At 34.2% G+C, this 14,871-nt stretch overlaps 2 long non-coding RNA genes across 2 annotated transcripts; both read right to left on the bottom strand.

Annotated features, from left to right (window-relative positions):
• Window positions 1-7,607: 7,607 nt before the first annotated feature.
• Window positions 7,608-8,388, bottom strand: LOC145218720 (uncharacterized). Its single transcript, XR_013857705.1, has 3 exons — window positions 8,282-8,388; window positions 8,135-8,195; window positions 7,608-8,052 (listed from the first exon to the last, which is right to left on the bottom strand). It is a non-coding gene; the product is annotated as an uncharacterized LOC145218720 (long non-coding RNA).
• Window positions 8,389-10,948: 2,560 nt separating this feature from the next.
• On the bottom strand, window positions 10,949-11,786 carry LOC145218721 (uncharacterized). The gene is made up of 3 exons (XR_013857706.1): window positions 11,711-11,786; window positions 11,063-11,100; window positions 10,949-10,997 (listed from the first exon to the last, which is right to left on the bottom strand). It is a non-coding gene; the product is annotated as an uncharacterized LOC145218721 (long non-coding RNA).
• Window positions 11,787-14,871: the final 3,085 nt, after the last annotated feature.

Raw genomic sequence — 14,871 nt, 5'->3', positions numbered from 1 at the left:
CGACAATATCCGGTTTAAAAAAAGCATAAACCTAATCAGCGTTAAGTCCGATTCTAAACAGACAAAATCGTGATTTAAGAGCTATTGCTGTTAGGCATGGTATCAAGTTTATATAGTTCTTGTGCTCTATAAACTTGACTCGCATTCAATGCTATTTACCCTGATGAAGACGACCTATACAAGACGTCAAAACGTCCGAGTAAAAGTACATTTGCCAGAAGAGGTCCATAAACATAAAATCGTGTTGTTTATTGTATCAAAACATCCACTATAAAATGCATTGAAATTAATTCGTAAATGGAAAGATTTATGGACGACAGTGTAAATGTGTAAAAAACTGAATGCAGTCACGTAACGCAAATAATGCAACATACAAAATAGTTTATTTCTATGTTTATCTTGAAGAAAAATAAATGTCAATAGATGAAACGAGTTCCATAATGATAATCTAAAAACCAAATGTAGCAAGCAAATTTTTGTTGCACCAAATTCACCTGTTATCCAATTAATAAATAGTTCTTATGGTCATGTATGGTTCAAACATTTGCGTGATTTTTTGGAGTCATTGGGCTGAGTAAGTTTACTGTGATCCGTGTAAATAAAAAGTAATAACTTAATAACTTCATACAACACCAGACTGGGCACACAGTTTTGGACAATGTGACATAAACTTACTTAACTGTGGAACCAAGCTTGGAAGTTATAATGGTTGTTTGATCTTCTAGGTATAGCAAAGACATAGAATATTTGAAAGAAGAAAAAAAGATTATAATAATCTTGAAGTTGCGCTACTTAATGTTTATTCACCTAAATCAATTATGTGCAAATAAATTTGTAGTGGAATTTTCGATCAAAGTTAATGATGCCTAATGTTATTTTCGAATAATGCGCAATATTGCCAAACTAACAAATAAAAAAGGAATATGATTCCATTTGCTCTACAATTTGTATTAAAGCATTTGCAAGTGGCTTATGATACAAATAATTCCGCTAGTCTCGCTAACCAAAGTGAATATATGTGAAAATATTTGTGACGTACCTTTCTACGCGATGTATTGTTTTCGCAGAAATACGATCCCACCACTGAGTGAAGGCTTTTGTCCCTAGCATCGCGCTTCGAACAACTGTTGCAGTGTGTATGAGTACAGTTGTAAGCCGGGGTACTGTTTAAAATCAGAATTAACAACTGCATCAAGGCTGTTTACACATCATATGCAATCACTTATTCATCGGCTGGATTGAAACGATTACCAGCAACAATAAAGTTATCACTAAATATGCAGAATTACCCAAACTTTGTAAGTATTCTTTAAAATATGTCAGACAGTTTTTACAAAACATTAAATTGATTGTTTTATAGGCTCTGACTAGTCCGTATCGTCCTGCTTATAACTTCATGGTGGTAAGTACTATTTCAAATATTATGTTAAATTGTTACCAGTTTATGAGCCTTAAATGCCAGAAAGGTAAAAAATAAACATACTTCTATTAATGGCGTTCATGTAAAACAGCAAACGGTGCTCATAGTGCGGTAGGCTTATAAAGGTGCGAAACAAACCGGCCTCTGAAGAATGACATAGGCTGAAACAAGCTGTCTTGACGTGGGATTTAAACCAACTATACAAGCTATTGGGTCTCGCTATACAGGCCCAGTGGTGAGCTCGTAGAAAATCGAAATGTAAGCACAGTTGCCTGCCTCCTATGCTGCACATTTTCGCTATTTAGTAGGGAATTTTTCGAAAACTTCTTTCGAAAATTTTTTTGTTGGAAAAATGGTTTTTCAGACATTTGAGCTGTGACTGTGAGCTTTATTATTTACGCTTAAGGCCTTGTGGATTGTAACCACGCCAAGTCTTTGTCAGGTATTGCACTAAATTATTCATTTTTTTCAGCAGATCCCGTCTACCCCACAGCAAATGTTCCTGCCTCAGCCGGTAAGAAAGTATACAAGTAATGGGGTATTTTTTGAAAAATGCGGGTATATAAGTAACTACACCGGAAGCACCTTATATTTCGTCTATGAACCTAACAATGACATCAAATCCAAATTAAATTGTAAAGCGTACATACTTAGAAAATACATTTTGGGAAATCAAGTCAATTGAGTCCAATGGATTGATACTTAAAAATTAAATTCGTTCAAACCTTAAATTGGAAAATACAAAATAAATTATGTTAGTGGGCAAATAGCAGTCCAGAATTTAATAACAGAATTAAATTAACATTTTTTAATGCGTTTCAGGTTCCGTTTACATCACAACAATATCTTCTGCCTCAGCCGGTAAGAACATGGAAACAGTTTGTCCAAAAATTAATGCAAAAACTGTTTCCATTTTTACAAAAATGTTGAGTGTATTTTATTAACAGGTAATAATAGTCTGAATTACGGTGTTGCTTGTTAACGTTTTAAACAAGTTTCGATCGAAACAAATGCTGTATTTCTCAAAAACTTGGTAATTTATTTATTTTTGTTAGCATACAAGACAGTTCTTTTTTTAAAGTCTCAAATAGGTAAGTGACGATGAAACACTTTGCACTACCAACTACTTCACCAGCATAGGCTATGCGCATATTTACCATTTTATGCAATACTTTTTTTCACATTTGGTTTCATTTTTTGTAACACTTGGAGTGAAGAATATGAAGGCGTCACGACCGACAAAATTGGTCATTGAAAACAAAAGGCCCTATAATAAATAAACACTAACTTGGCAAGCACTTTACCCAAACTATTTTCTGCCATTCCTTTAATATTTTCACAAACTTGAATTTGAATTGATGAATTTATGTTCATCTTTTACTGATACTGGTCAGTCTGGCGATCCCCTACTACGAAGCTGACATGTGCAGCATACAAGGCAGGCAACGGTGCTTGTGATTCGACTTTCGGCGGATTCTCAACTGAGCCTGCGTAGCTTAGTTGATAGAGCGCGAGTCCAGCAAATACTCCTGTCTTCGTTTCGAATCCAACCGCAGGCTAGATTTTTCTAGCCTACGCCTTGCCACATGGTGTTGAATGCTTGATGACCGGCTCATTCGGTATGACGCCTTTAATGGGCCTGGCGTACTGTGATGTCTAAGCAATTGTCATTTTTGCAACGATGGCATATGGATAAAATGATAATGAAACTATAATTTTGACTTCGATTAGGAAAGACATTCTAAAAGAGCTAAGTTTTTCTCCTTTTTGATTTTTAGCCGCAGTACAATCCTTTCCTTCAAGGCGGTCAGATTATGATGGTAAGTACATTGTCAAGAAGAAAATATGTTAAATCTAGATAACGATAAACGTGTTACTCCAAAGAATGTGAAAAGCAAATGAGCAATTTAGTTTTAAAGTTTCTCAATCTTTATTTATAGTTCGTCTTTGCCGCTTTTCTATAGCAAATAAACACTATTTTAAATATTTTTTAACATGTAAAATTTTTTTGCTGCCTTGGTACTTAAAGAAACGAGTAACAAAAATTATTTTAGTTCAAATTTCTTTTAATCATTCAGCGGGTTGGCTCAATGTAAGAAGGTTAGAAGGTTATTAAAAAAAGTATAATCATTTTCTTATGGAGCATGGTGATAAAAAGTTTTATAGTAGGAGATAACTCGAATTCATTCATTTTTTTACAAACTTTTTTAAACCGCTCAATCTTTTTGCCATTTTATTTTATTGCCCTAATGATATAAACTCGTTTTGTTCAAGATTACTATCTAAACAAACAAACCCATATCTTAGTATTGAACTGTGTATAAACATTGGAAAATCGCTTGTGCTTCTAGTTTAATTTTTGTGTTTTAATTTTTGTTTAGCAAAAAGGAACTAAAGTAAAAAAATGTAACACAAAGTTTTGTTATTTAGGTTTCAAGTAATGTCGAATACGAAAAAAATGAATGCAACATAAGTTCACCAGCTCAATACCAAGGTAGGAAAAACGTATGTTTAAAGAACCTGGGAATTAGATTGATTTTAATGCAGGTTGCATAATGTTGAAACATATAATAATAGAGAGTTACTTCGTCACATTGTTTACTATACAATGCATTATAATGATTGACAGAAAAGTCTAAAGTATACATTCAATTTAAATTATACTCTTTACATGTTGTTTGAAATGATGTTATTTGTAAAAAATGATTTAATTCAATTTGTTTATTACTGTAAAAGCACAAAACAAATATATGATAAAGATAGAATGTATCCACTGACTGCAGCTTATTGTTTATTATTGTTTCTCTATTTTGAACTTCACACAACGGCATTTTTATTTTTTGGGAAAGTGAAAACGGTTCCAAAAATTACGTATAGTGAAGATACTGGTGATGAATCTGATGACGAGAAGAAGGTGATCGAATATCATCGGTCGGACGTGAGTGAATAGATAATATGCTTATGTATAGAGTTTGTCACATTTTTTGTGAATAACCGGAGCACAAATTGTTTGTTTGTTTAAATGTAAGTACAGGGTGACTCAAACACGAAAAAGGTTGTATAATTGTGGTGGTTTTAAACACAAACTGTAGATTAAAATTTTCAAACTGACATTTATTCTATGTTATTGGATTGTTTGTTTGTTTTACAACTGTTTAGCTTTCGCTTCGTTTGTGAAACAGTTCGCGGTTTGTCTTATTGTCTACCGTACTACGACTCATATCTCAATGTAATGATTGACAAACCGGCGAAGTTTCAAATAGTTGTATCAATGGTATGCTGTTTAATTAGAAATCAAGTTCATTACAAATTACGTAATTTACTTGATACAATTATTAAACTATCAGCTGCGTTTTGCTTAACCTGCAACAAACACAAGCAAAGACGCAATTTAGATTTTTTAACAAAAATTTTGTTTTGATTTTTACAGAGTCAGAGTAATGTCCAAAAAATTCCATCTGTAAAGGTAAAAATAGTTTAAAATTAAAGTTACACAGTAAACATCAAACATTTTGTGGGTAGTTTGATTTAATTAATGGCTGTGTTTCGCAATTAACATATGCATTTAAGAAGAATATGATGGTTAATATAGTTTGAAAAACAACAATAACATTTGTTATTTACATGACATATCATTTAGGTTTCAGAAAAAGTGAAAATGGGTCGACAAAATTTAAACCGACCACTTCAAAACCTGGGTAAGAAATTTCGAGTTTATATATTTAACAAAACTTTTAATGTTGCCAAGCATTTGATCTTCTTTCAGCCAGAATTGCATTCGACAATTTTGACCCCAACGGACAACCAGCGGAAGAATCAACACAATTAAATAGGAACAGGGATAGATTTCGTCACAATCAGTTGCAACGTAGCAGAAATGGGCGTTCTGCAAACTATCGTTAATTTTTTGACATAGACAGTAAACCTAAATCAATCTGTTTTGCGTATCATGGCCGTAGCTTTCAAATGCTAATTTTTTTTTTCTTGTTCTGACAAACGGTTTGTTGATGATGCAGGATGAAACTTATCAACTTTCCAATTAGAGTCCAATAAGATTTTCTACCATTGTTTTAACAGTATTGTTGTACTAAAGTCACTAATGCAGCAAGGTTAAATCGATAAAGCGGATGTTACATTTTAAGATACTCATATTTAACATTTAAAAATATGTTTAGATTATATCTCATTAAATAGAAGTCGCATTTTTGTGACTTTTTAGCCGAACAAAATTGTTGCATTTCTACTGATGTATAAGAATAAAAATATTTTTTGATGTCAACATGCGTACATTTATTGTCATCCACCAAATGCCAAAATATCATTTGAAGTCGGTCAACTGGCAAATAGAAAACATCTTTGATACAGCCACGGATGTGTTTGTTGGTCGTAGTGAACTGCAGTGTAATATACGAGTTAAATATTAATTTTGTTGCCTTAATACAGGCCTTTTTAGTGTAAGGCCATTTACATGGTACTTTCTTGCGACAAACCAACCAGACAATCTCACTTATCCTACTGTTATGCCGACAACAAAGCACGCACGAAAGTTCAAAACACTTTGAAAAAGGCGAACTTTTGTAGAAAAAGTTATTACAAAGAAATCTGCAACTATGGTTTTTCTGTCTACATTCTGTCTTTTTTTCTGTCTACATATTGCAATAATAATAATAATTCAAGACTAAAATTTAAGTCGACCTAGAAAAATGTTATGCAGATACAAAAATTTTAGTAAAACAACAAGATTGCCTTTACAGTCACACGTAAATTCTGTCGTAGGCGTGGAAAAAGGGAAACAGTAGTTTTCGCAATACCGTCATGCAAACTTAATCAACAAATATTATGTTTACCAAAGCCATCTGTTGTACAGCATAGCGCAGTGGTTCTCAAACTGTGCGTCGCGACGCCCTGGTGCGTCGCTTTAATTTTCCAAGGGCGTCGCAGAAAAGTTGTGTTTCGTGGCTTTTTGTTGTTGTATCAATAAACCCAACTTTAATAATAAGTTTTCTCATTAATTTTTATCTGCTGGTGCGTCGCGAGTCCAGAAAAACTTGTCCAAGGGCGTCGCAACAAAAAAAGTTTGAGAACCACTGGCATAGCGTATTCCGGTTTGTCACCTAATGCGTTGTATGATTTATAGAGGAATGTTATTATGTTTTGTAAGTGTAAACTGAATTTGTTTCGAAAGCTAAAATATTTGAAAATGTTTTTGTCCTGATTCATGTTATAAGCTAAATCAAAAAACACAAGTTTGACCCTATGTGATTATATTGTATATAACAGTTAAACATAAACACAACAATACTTTGACTAAGTAATTTCATGTCAACACTTAAGCCATGAATAATGTACGTAATAAGTGAAATGATGCGTTATATTTATTTGATTACAAAATTAACAAACAACGGTTTTTACAATGAAAAACAGCTTTAATCTGTTGTTTGTTTTTATCTTCGAAAGTAAATAGTTTTTTACACGCACACAACAATGCAATGTTAAGATTAACAAACAATTCGTCTACTGGCGATTTCGTCTCGCATTGCGATGTCGGGTCAGTTTGCCGCATACGATGTAACCAGCTCCAATAATAATCACAGCCAGAAGAACAAACATCACAAGTTGGTAGCTGTTGCCAGCACCTTCAATTGCTTCGTTTCTTTCTCCTGTTGCATAAGCAATAAAAAAGTCATGCTTAACAAAAACAAAATATGTGAAGAATTGTTTATTTATTGCTTTAGCCAACCTTGAAACGGACATGTGTTCGCTATACTCATGAAAATCACAGTATATGTCAAGATTGCAGGAGGCCGCCGAATCAGTCTGGTTGTTAAAGCAACGGATAGAAGAAAAAGAAAATTAGTGATCGGATTCGAACCCATGAAATCTATTTTATGTTAACTGCCTGATTTTATTTACATTTTATATGTGTCCTTTAATGCTAGTTACAGTCTTATTTTTGAAACAACACATGGAAATCAAATAAAAGCTGCGGTTGTTACCAGTCAGGTTTATCACATATACGTAAGTAAGCAATCACCACGACACAGCATACTTAAGTTATTATGCCCCAATATGTGTCACTTGCTTGATAGAACTACAAATTTGCTACGAAAAACACATGTATCAGCAATATTATCTAGAATAGATATTAATTGAATTTTCATTTGCAAATTTTTATTCATTAAATGTTGAATCGTTGAATTTTGTACTACTTTGAACCAAAGTGGCTAAACTCCTGGTCAATCGCCAAAACGTTCAGTATAACAAATTGTAAGACGGTAAAGCGCGTACAACAACAACTTCGCTTTGTGAATCAGGACACAATGTGACCATATATTTGCAAGGTACGGCAGATATGCGTGGTGCTGCAGTTTCGAGCTTAATTGTGTAATTGCTTTGTCGACCTGTTTATTATTTCAATAGCGGCGAAAACGCATTATAGAACTAAATGTTTTTGCATGTTTGTTTGGTTCTGCATGATTATGATGTACGTTGAAGGGAACATTAGTTGTCATGAGATTGGTTTTGTTCTTTTTGCTGCTGGTTGTCCGGGTTTCGATCATCATCGCCATCTATTTGAGCTGGTTCTTCTGCTGGGGGTCCATTAGGGTCAAAAATGTCAAATGCAAATAGGCCTGTAAAAAAGACGCATTAATTAACAAAAAAATGGTTGCGTTCATCTAGATTCACTGTCAACCTTCAAATTATACTACCTACCTTGGTTTGGAGGTGGTCGGTTTACGTTGGGTGGAGGTTCCACGATATTTTCTACATATATCTACACAAGAAAATTTGATCTAAAACTGTGAATGCGTCTTAAGTATATATTTTTTTGCCAAGAATTTTACTACATGGTGACTTTACCTCTTCAGACGAGCTGGACGATGATCGCCTGAAGGAAGAATACTAAAAAAAAAATGCCGGTTACTGTTAAAAACGAAGTTGCACTCTCAAACACTGTTGCTCCATGGGCCTGAAACGCCATTGCCATTTTAACGGAGGTTACTCAAGGTAATGGTAGGAGAAGTTATTAACCCTCTTGGATTCTAGTTGGAAATATACAATATAATTCTTGCGGTGTAAATCAAAAAAATATGCTGTTTTACGCATAAAGTAGTGTGAATTAATTTTTTGTGGATTTATTGTTGTCTTAATTTTGATTTTTGACGATATAGATTCAATAGCGGTCCTTAAAACTTGACTACTTAACTGATTGAAAATATTACATGAAAATATCAACGACCCAACTTTTTTATGTATGTTTTTTATATTTCTGCAAACGTTGAGAAATCGTCAAAAGCGTTGCATTTTTTACATCGGAATGTATTTTTTTAACTTACCACCTTCGGATACCTACCTCCTGAAAACAAAAAACACAGTGTTAGGGCATTTATTACAACGTTCTGTCCTCGACGCGCTTTAAAGCTCTGTAAATAATTTAGAAAACTAGTGACTAGGCTAAATACTTAGCAAACCTAAACTAGGGAGATATAAATCCCATTATAAATTATTGAATCATGGTTATGGTATATGCATCAATCAACTAAAAAATTTACCACAGAATATTATTTCATGAAACATCACACAATTTTTTTGATCATTGCTCACCTGCGAGAAACCTTTGCTTACTGAAGGTGCGCAGTAAATTATCTGAGAATTAAATGCAAATGTTAACACTAAAGACAAATTAAGTTGTGTTTTGCTTTTACATCCAGGGTTTGATGGCAAAATATTCTGCATGCATTTTGCAAGTTCATTATTTTTCAAGAAAAGGAAATCCGTCTACGTAAGAGTAACAAAACATGGTGATAGGGCCTTTTTATCACAGAACGTTAACAGTTTACATACAGTCGTTCTACGTTCCAAATTTTCCTGAAACAAAAGCATAACGCGGTGTTACAGCATATAGTACGGCCTGTAATTTGTTGCAAACATTTGTATAGCCACACAATTTCTTACTGTTATTGTTTTGCTAATAATAATGTTTTCACTTTAAAAATAGCGTCGCCTGATGATGATGATGGAGAAGACAGACCGTGAAAATCAAATTAAAAACTTGACACGCATGATTAACCGAGTTTTATTTACATTTGAACCAAACATGTCGGTGACTTTATGTTGATTCTCAACTAAACAATAGTTTTGTTATCGGTTCATTAAATGCAAATTTTATTGACTGAAGGGGAATATAACAATAGGCAATATAATGTTGTGTTAGCTATTTACATTTCGAAGTATATATGTTCGATTCCCTACCATGTTTGTTATTTGTCATGCATTTTACACACGAAAAAATTACCGGTCTGGGAAATGTAGCGCGTACTGAAATTTTCTCTGTTTCCTCTTCCAGAGCTGCTGCTGTCACCAAGTTGTTTTTCTCTGTATTAATTAAAAGGGAGATGCGTTACACTATTTTACGTTATACTTGTCCTAGAAACCCCTGTAAAATCACAAACCAAATTGTTACTCACTAAGAAACTTGCTCGTAGCTTCAGAAAAAATACGCTTTTTTCAACAAAACATTGGTTGGTTGTTTTGTTAGTTTAAACAATATTTACGTTTACTGTTGCAATCCACTGTTGTTCCAAGCAATAACAATAATCGCCTGAGCTTTTTGTGCTTGCTTTAGTTTTGTTAAATTTGTGTAGCATATTTTCAAGCAGGGCTCTTCAACCTTTTTAAGGAAATCGCCCCCTTTCTAAGACACTGGTTCAAAATCTCACTCTGTGAGATTATTGTTTGTGTAAAAGTTCTGCCTCTTCAGCAGATGTGGACCGTTAGAATCCAGCAACACGAAAGCTTCAGTTAACAGTTACAGCCGAATGTGTTTGCTACTACCACACACAGGGTCCATTTCACGCGGTTGTTCCAACGCGTCTGAGAATTTTTTTACATCTTAGGCAAAATAATATTACAAATATGGGCAAACAATCGCATTTGTTTGTTGAAAACAGTGGAGCTTTACTCGGTAGAATCCCATATATTCAACATCAAATTACACTACATTTAACAAACTAAAAAATACAAATACTTTGCAGTTTGGAAAATGCTAGTGGGCCTATGTGGTCTGTGAAAGAGAAACAATTTTGAGGACAAGCTCGTTACCGCCGTTGCATTGAAAAAGTAAGGCCCATCCGTCACCATACACAGCAAATAAGGTGTCCCCTGTGGCAAGTTAAATGTCCAAACTTGCTTTCGAAACAAAATGTATTCAAATAGCATCATGATTAAGCTGATGTGCCCCTCGTACCTTTTTTTGGTTTGAAAGACAAATAAAATCTGCTAGTAAGTTAAAGTTAGCTGAGTCTTCCAGTTCTGAGTCTTCAACATACTTATAAAATCAGTAAAAGTAAATCGCCCCTCTTTGAAGTAAAATCTCCCCCGAATTTAAAAATTGTCACCATCGCCACCTCGGTGGACGGGAACCCTGTTTCAAAATTTCTAAAGTAGACCTAACAATGCTTGTTAACTTGGTGGTCTAAAGATGATGTTGGATAATCACACCCACAGACAAACCTCAAATCGAATACATTTTACCTGGGCTTGTCTTGTCAGATGGTATTTGTGAATTTGGTTGAACCTGAATGTAACAAAAATGATGTTGATTAGCAAATGAACACAAAAATTAAAAAAATACATTATTACCGGCTCTGGTAGTGTTACATTGGTTTGTTGTGAGCACTCTATAAACAAGAAGTCATTTTAAGTACGTTTACATAAATAAGTTCAGTAATGGTTCCAAGCATAGGCGCCGAGTAGGCGGTGGCGGGGTGGCCTTGGGTTTGTAAAGCACGGTGGCGGCCCCCGTGGATATTTTGGTTAGTTGTAGCGGTATCGCAAGAAATATCGTCAAATCTGAAGAAAAATGGGAACAGATTTGCTTTTAAACTAGCGTGCTGGCGATTCAGTAACAAAACGTGGCTTAAAACTGCCACCAGTTCAGGTTAGTGCTTTGTTTCTGACGTCAAACACACGATTGTCTGCCAATGAATGTTTGCCCATTGTTGTGTACAATGCAAATGTGTTGTAATAAATGATGTACGCATCAGTGACGTCACGCAAAATGACGTCATTTTAACCTCCGCCACCTTGCATTTTTGAAAACTCGGCGCCTATGGTTCCAAGTCAGTAATGCAACTTTTTGCCAAGTGACTGCAGCAGGTAACAAAAACTCACGACACAATGCAAATATTTGTTTAAACCGATTTTGTCACAGCAAGAAACTTTGTTTAAACGTTACTAATACGACTTTTTACACTCTTTGTTACTTAATTAAGATAAAATTAAGCAAACCTTCTAGATCCATAACGCTGTTGCAAAGATTATTGTCTTGGGAAACAACGATAGTCGAAGATGTTTTCCGGTTGCGCCAACCCTATACATATCCCAAAATTGCAATAAACAAAGTAATAAAACGAAACAAGTCAAAGTTTACACAAACAAAAACAGGACAAATTTTCAAGTACTTGTCATATTTTGATCCATCCAGTGCCATTTGCAATTTAGTTACTACTATAGTTCAGTAATAGTTGTGCCAAGAAAGTGATGCGCCGAAAGGAATAAGATGAAAACTACCCTGTTACAGATTGATACTGGCAGACCATGATTGTTAACAACTGTAAAGCATGGTTAATGGTTGGGGATGTTGCAAGTAATGCGGAGTTGTGAAATGCAAAAACTGTCTTTGGACTAGAATTTATCTCGTAACAGTGTGACATTTTTTGCCAACAACGTAATTTTATTACTTACCTTTCTTTTACGTACGAACAACAACTCCTCCTGAAACGAAGAAAACACAACGTAGTAGGACGTTAAGTAATAGACAACACAACGTAATAGCGGATAGGATGGTGCAGATGTGAAACATGCATGCTTTACATACGTAAATGTTTGATTTGTTTCTCGCAACAAACAAGTTATCAAATTTGTGGTTTGTTATATATTGGTTTGTTTTATTTCATTGATTCTTTATTTAAATGAAATATCCAAAATCTCAGGTTTTTTTGTAGTTTTTTATTTACAGAAGTTTCTATGTTACCGAAGTGATGTGATTGTAATTTACAAAAGATTAAATAACGAAAATAGGACAATATTTTATGTCATTTATCTGGTGTCACTGGCAACACATTCTCAAATTGTGCTTTAAAATAACTTATTGCGGAAGTAGTAAATGTATAGTAGCAGTTGTGGAATGAAACTGTTGTGCCAAAACGAACAAAGCCACATAAGAAAAAATCACCCTATTTTTAAGTTTTTTTTTTATTAATTCCCACTATGGTTTGAAGAACGTCAGCGCGAATAAAGCCTTACAGATTCATCGTGACAAACTCATGTTTGTCAACTATTATTGAGCACAGGTAATGGTCCAGTATGCTGCATAAATGCGGATTACACGGAAGCAAAATCATCGTTGGACCTTAATTTATTTCTCAACACTGCTGCATTTTCAACGCATAATCTAAAAGTTTTACTTACATCTATTGCCCCCTTGAACTTCTCCGCCTGAAAAGAACAAAACACTATGTTAGAGCATTTTTCACAACGATCTGTTATTTGCAGGTTGGTAAGGTTCAGTATGCATAAAACTAGTGACTAAATACCCAGCAAACATTAAACGAAAAATATAAAACCAAAACAACAATTTTTGTGTTTGATACACACTGTCAAAGATCATATACACATGCAAAAAAGTTCACGACCAAATGGCGAATCGTTTGTTTTGACAACTTACACAAAATCGCGTTTCATTTGTTGCTATTGTTTGTGCCACCTGAGTGAAATCAACCAACCATCGCAATTCCCCAAATCAAAAAATAGGATACTGAAACTTTGACACAATAATCATAGCTTAAAAACTTTTCAGCCAAGAAACGTTTGAAAAAAAGTGCAGAAACGTTGTTTTTATTTATTAATGCCCGTATTTTGAATTAATATACATCTATATCAGAGGTCATCAACCCTTTTTACAACGGGCCAGGTAGATTTAATAATGATGCACAAGATGCCCATAGTTTTCCAGTCAATACAGCGTCTGTTTCTAACCTACTTAGCGTGGCAATTATAAGATACCGCCAATGGATGGTCTTTCTAAAATACTATTTGAGGTATACTGTTGCGAAGGTTAATTTTTAAAGTTAGTCTCACCTTTCTGAGCAATGTTCCTACATTAAGAAAGTTAGTGCGGATAAAGCGTTACAGATTCATACCGACAAACTCATGATTGTCAACAATTGGTAATTACAGTTAATGGTTCCAGATGCTGGACAAAATGCAGATTTTTAACATAATTTAAAATTTTTACTTACCCCAATTTTATGTTTGAACTCCTCCGCCCGAAAAGTTAGCATTTATTACTACGTTTCGTCCTTACCGGGTTTTATCTTTTTATTTATTCATAAAACTTAGTGAATATAAAACTAGTGACTAAATTACCGGTAGATACAAACCCAAGCCATTTCTTTACCGATTTTACTTCAATAGTTTCGCTGCCAGCATTCGGAGTGTTGATTGACTGTTTCACTGTTTTTTCTTTGAATGTTAATTTCACAAATTCGTTTTTCGCTAAATTAAATGAAAAAAGTCTAGTTTCAAATTCTTATTAGTTTTCATTCAAAACTACATTAAAACATTAACCAATGCGGTGATCTTCAACAACCACTTTAGAATTAATCTTTTCATGTAGATTAGTTTTTAAATTTCTGCACGTAACATACGGAAAAACTGACCTTTTTTGCTTGATTCCTCCATACCTTCACGTTCTCTTTGCGTTTGCGATCGTTTTAAAACACGTGCATCTATAATTTAGGCAACAGACTAAAAGTGAAGCAAAGTGAATACTCATACGCAATAAATGACTTTGCCAATGTGATGTTTCCTATTTAGCTTTTGTAGTTGAGAGGTTGAGAAACAGACTTAATTTCTGTAAAGCTATGTTTCAAATCCAACTTATATGTCCACAATCCAAGTTGTAGAAAAACGTAAAATATTTGTTTTTTTTATCTATTTTATACGTTTGTTATTAATTATAATGTTATTTTGTAATGCTGTGTTACCCACAACGTTGTTGGCAACGTTTTTCAATATGGCACCCCGAATGTATTTCAGACCAGGCGTCCATTGGCGATAATAGAAGTTTAGGCATCTATTTCATGCAAACAAAAAGTTCGGTTTCGGAAAAATTTGAAAAGTTCGTTCGGAACAAAACTAAAGCATTGGAAACGTCATATTCGGCCAAAATTTGTCGGCCAACCGAAACTTCTGTGCATCACTTGTTGTAACCAAAGGTCTGAAATTATTTCTGTGCTTACCTTACACGGCAACTTAATGAAATTAAAGGTAAATGTATTTTAAAATTGACAAAACAGTGTTTTTTAAGTCTTTACTTTTGCCTGGAATTCCTAACAAGTTGGTACGTAATTTGATGTGTGTGCAAATGTTTGCAATTAAAGTCCTGG

This window comes from Phallusia mammillata, chromosome 3 (assembly GCF_965637545.1).
Source record: "Phallusia mammillata chromosome 3, kaPhaMamm4.hap1.1, whole genome shotgun sequence".
NCBI lineage: Eukaryota > Metazoa > Chordata > Ascidiacea > Phlebobranchia > Ascidiidae > Phallusia > Phallusia mammillata.
Note: the sequence above shows the minus strand (reverse complement) of the source record. Positions and strands in the feature narration are given on the sequence as shown.